Raw genomic sequence first — 5,419 nt, 5'->3', positions numbered from 1 at the left:
TGGGTCTTGTAGGCAGAATTGTTGCAGCCACAAGACCCCCTCAGCGACATCAATCGGACAACTGGCAGAGAGTCTCCTGGAGTCCGTGTGCCCCCAGCCCTGGGAGGCCAGGAAGATGCACATTTGGGCCGGCCCCAGGCCTGTTTGAGAGGGATTAAAGACGCTTCACTTTGCCCTCCAGAGCCCTCTCCCAAAGGCGAGCGGAGGACCCTTTCGCAGTGGCAGGGTAGGGGCACTCAGACAAGAATCCTCTTCGGCTTTGGTCTCTATTGCTGGGAACCTCAGGAGAGTTCTTTTATGCAGAGAAGCATGAAATGCCTTTTACCCCTTCACAGAGACTTGGCCGCCGTCCCAGATCTCCTTCCTACTCGTCATCCCACCCTCGAAATGACTCCCCCAAAATAAGCCATACACCAAGCAGTCTCAAACTCCAGAGTGGCCAGATGCAGACCACCAACCCCAGTCTGGGACAGGGTCAGGTGGGGAGAATGGAGGCTGGGGGGAGTGTAGGTTCTGGTACCCAGGGCAGGATGTGGGGGAAAAGTGGTCACCATTGTTCTGAGCACAGTGGACTTGAGAGAGTTCTTGTTTTCCTCTAGTATGGGTTCCCACCCTTTATTCTTTTCCATTTCTGAGGTAGGCCTGAGGAACATCTGATTTGCCACTGCGTTTGGATTGTTACATATCTGGAAAAGTAAACAGGAGTGTGCAAGTCACTTGATTTGTTTTCTGTAAGCAAATAATACCCAAAAGCATGGCTGTAATTTACCACGAATTAAAATTGATTCTTTTCATCAGGCAAGAAAATAGGAAAATGTGAGATCGTTAATTATTGAGGGAGGAGCTCCTCATTAAAGGGAACAATGTTACAATTAAGCATTTAATAGCAGGAATGTGAATAATAACGCGCCATATTTCAGCCCACTGTCTGCAAAGAAAAGAGAGCAGTTTACAAACAACTCAAGCAGCCGAAAGTTACATTTAATAAACCTCCGAGGTTTTTGTAAGTGGAAAAGCAATTAGGGCTCTGGGCATACTACCCAATTCTTCCAACAACACCCGGCATATATTTTTATTCTGTCTGTTTCTGTGTCTACAAAGGATTCACAATGAATGCAGAAATACGATTAGAGAGAAAATCAGAATTACAAATCTAATCAACACAAATTCCTCTGGAAGGCACTAGCTGCCCGGATCTCCCATCCCACCCCACTTGCCAGTCTAGACATACATTTCTAAGTCTTGATCTGGAACTGGACGGCAAAGCAGGAGTAAAGACACTGATTTGATAGTTGCTGTGCTTATAATTTACGTTACCAGTCATCAAGTTTTTTTTTTTTTTTTTTTTCTTAAATCTCCCAGCAAGCCGACTTTACTTTCCTCGCAGCTACGGAGTTCTCTGGCTCGGTCTGGGCGCGCAGGGCGGCTGGAGTCAGGAGCCGATTGCCTGACCTATGAACGCTCTTTGTGCTTCGTTAGAAAAGAGAAGGGGGAAAAGGAGAAAGAAAAAAATGATTTCCCTGTGCATCGTCCCTTGGCAGGATCTTGTACAAAATTCAATCTCTATTTTTTATGAGAAGTAAACTGTCTAAATAAATTTTATTAAGGGCAACCAATATATTTTCTGGTAGTTCCCTTTGTTCCACTTCTACGTGTGTGTAACAATCTAAAACCTATTTATTGAGGAAAAATCACTGGATCCGTCATAGAAAATCCTTTTACTTTGCTTTGAAGTGATTTCTGAAGACATTCTTGTCATTCCGAAGATTTGGGGGCCATTGCGCTAAAGCCTCGCCTTGTTAGGGACTTCAGTTCCCATGATCATGTGGGAAATGCCTTAAATTATCAACAGCAATGGGCCTGACCGGCACTTTCCCGGCTGCCCCAGGAACGTGGGAAGATGACGGGGAATAAAACTCTGGTAAATACATCTCAGGCGCTACCCAGGTGGATTCAGACATTGGCCAAAACGAGCTGCCGAGAGGGAACCGGGTGCAGGAGCGAGCTTTTTACATCCAAACCATTGTGGTTTTCCTCGCCCTGCCTGCTGTCCACCGGCACCCGGCTCCAACTCCAGCCTGCGCCCTCCCGGCTTCGACGCCCCACACTGCCCCCCTCCCACTCTCAAATTTCCCTTTCTTTTTTTTTTTTTCTCCCCTTTCCTTTTTCCTCCCCCCCCCCCCGAGATGCTTATGCTCTGAAGTCTTGGAAGAAATGATTTAGTTTGTTTATATTGCTATAAAAATCAAGACCAATAGAAAAGTCATAAAATGAAGCGGGCTATCAATCACGCCGCAACATTGTTATTCAGCGGTTACTAACAGAGATGGATAATCCTTTGATTTCGTCCCGTTGTTATTACTCTGATGTGTCTTCACATTAACTATTACGCATTTATTTATCGACCTGAAAGATACAACAAAACAGAATATACGAGCGAGTGCGTGTGGGAGGACGCTGCACAGCCGGCGCCGTTCCGGGGGCGACTGTGGGATGGGGACACTAGTGCTTGTGTTCACGCACGTGGATACGCACGGCCCCGCGCCCTTATCCTTGTCTTCCCAGGTCGCGGCCTCTTCTCCCTCCCTCCAGACAGGGTGTGGAGCCAGGTCGTGCGGACCAGGCCAACCTGCCTATTTATGTGAGCAGGGTTCTGGGGCCAGGCCTCCCTGTCTCTTCCTTAGCCACTTTCCCCCCACTTCTGCCCCCTGCGTTCCGGTGTGGACACCCTGCAATCCCCACCCAGGTGGACAGAAAGCTCCTGCGAGTCCCTGGACGTGGACAGGCCGGTGCGTACTCCTGAGCACCGTTCTGAGCGCACGCCGCCCAGCCCTCGGCTGCTGTCCGGCTTCCTTTTGCTGTGCGCGCCCAGCGCTCTAGCTTCTAGATTTGAGGTTTTGTGAGGTGGCAAAGGAAGCTTTTATTGGGGAGACTTTGTTTGCTTTAGGTCTCAGAATTCTCCTCCCAGGCAAAGCGTTTCTCAAAAAGGGCTGCGACCGCTTGCCAAAAACCAACCCTAGCGGCTCCCAGACACGCCACGAGCCTGAGTCCACCGCTCCGGCACCCAGCCCCACATAGGCCGTGTTGGTAGCAGCTGCAGCGGCCGCTGAAGCCCAGTAGGGCCCAGAGCTTCCGGGGAAGCGGTCTCCGCAGCTCAGAAGAAACTGGTGTGGCCAATACCCTGCATTCACACGTGTGTGCATATGTGCGCGCGCGCACGTGTGTGTGCACGGGAGGAGGCGAACGGGCTGCAGGAGGGAAGGAGGAAACAAAACTGCCCCAGAGTGCGCTTTGCCGCCTCCTTTGTCTCCTTGCTCGGTCTCTGTCACACATACAGCTGAGGACACACACACACACACACACACGCACACACACAATTCCTCTCGCATCTGCTCTCAGCCAGCGTTTTCAATGTTTTGTGTAAGTCAATTGGACGACGAACAAAAAAAGCCATTTGCTCAGTATTGTTTAAAACAGACTTCATAGGGCCACCCTTTTGTGGAAGGTTTATTTGCACTAAATGAATAATCTTAATTGCATCACTCTCGAATTAAAAATCAATGTTAATCAAGTTGGGAGTAGTAAATATCAGTTTTCATTGTGACTGGGTAGAGGGCATTTTTCTTGTGTTGCAAATAAAAATACAAGTCAAATAACTTTAAAAGGGCATTATGTTCTGCTACAAATACAATTGAAACGGATTGTTTAGGAGCAGATCAGAAACGGTACAGAATTTTGCACTTAATTTCCTCAGTTATCATTTACAATAAGAACCTCTAGGCTTGACAGCCAAGTCTAAACAGTAGTAAATTAGTACAAATTTATACTGATTTTACTCTAATAATCGTAATAAAAGCTTATAGATTTGGCACTAATTACATAAATGCCTAATGATCTTGAAAATTACTCTGGTTAGAAATATATTACTAATCTAAACTTTGTTGTTGGCTGGCTCTGAAAAATCAGAACATTAGAAATGGTTCGCTTCACTTGTGCAAAGCACTTTAAATTGTTCAAGTAGTTTAACATATTCAAGAGGAAAATAAAGAGCATTTAACTTTATTTACAGCCTTAAGTGGAGTTGGGAGCCGAGCTGAACTTAGAAACTTTGACCAAAAGAGCGAGTTAGGGGCGAGGATACGGGCGTGGGCCAAGCGGAAGAGCGGCATCAGGGAAGAAGCCCGGTGAGAAGGGTGCAGGGCGCTCGAACCCACACTCCGCGAGGGTCCCCAAAGCCGACAGCAGGCGCTGGCGGTGCCAGGGAAGCCGACTCCTCTTTGCCCTCTAGGCCCACAGTGGGGTTGGGGTTCTTATAGGCCCCTGGGCACAGCCAGGGCGCGTGGACCCTAGGCGCAGGCCTGCTGAGACACGGCGAAGTCCAGGCGCTGTCTGAAGGCCGCGGTGTGCCCTCGTCGCGTCCTGGGCTGGAGGGCTAGTATGAGCGGCAGGCCCAGAGCGCGCAGGTCGGGGCGACTCTCAGGTCACGCCAGGGTCACGGCCCGCTCTGGCCCCTGCTCTGCCCTTGCCCTAGGAAGATGCTAGCTCAGAGGCACAGAGCTACGCCTTTGAAGCGCGCGGGGCAGGCCAAAGGGAAGGAAAGGGGAGCCTGGAGAAAATCGCAGGGAAGAACTAGAGGGAGCCGGGCCCAGAAGCTCAGGGCGAGGCAGAGGCGGCTGACGCTGCTTTAGCTCCTGCTCCGGGCTGGAGCTGCCAGGGCTGCCGCCGCCGCCTCCTTCAGGCGGGCGCAGGCGGGCGGGCGGGCGGAGTGGGGGACTCTCCGGGCGCTGACATTTGCAGGCTGCCCTCCTGATTGGTCCCCTCGCCGAGCTGCTCACGGGTTCATTCAACTGTTAAGCACCTCCCCGTCTCTCTAAAGGACATTATAATGCAAGAAGCCCCCTTTTTAACCACAAACCGAATTTTCTTTCATTTAGGTGATCTATATATATCTATATCGTATAGCTTATAGCTTATATCTATTTTAAATAACTTAAAGCCGCTAAAATTTGGGGGGGAACAGCTTTCGCCCTGGAGCGGTGCGCGATGCTGTCTCACGCCGACCTCCTGGACGCCAGGCTAGGTGAGTGCGCGCCTCTCGCCCGGGCAGCCAGGAGAAGCCGGGGCAGGAAATTGTCAATTTGTTCCTTATTTTACCTTAATGCGACCTAAATGGACTAATTTCTTTAAAAGTAATTGTGCTGCATTAAAGTTTAATTTGATTTAACATCGCCTTAAAAAAAATCTATGGAATATGTAGATCCAAGAAAGGAGTTGGGGAATGTTGTTACTTTTTGTTTTTCTTATTTTTCTCTTCACTCCTCCCCCACCTTTTTTTTTTTTTTTTTTTTTTTTGAAAGGCGATATACCCCGTGATAATTTGTTAGGAGGTGTTTCTCTCTTTTTTTCTCTCCTGTTTGTT

This window comes from Macaca mulatta, chromosome 6 (assembly GCF_049350105.2).
Source record: "Macaca mulatta isolate MMU2019108-1 chromosome 6, T2T-MMU8v2.0, whole genome shotgun sequence".
NCBI lineage: Eukaryota > Metazoa > Chordata > Mammalia > Primates > Cercopithecidae > Macaca > Macaca mulatta.
This window is presented reverse-complemented; position numbering follows the sequence as displayed.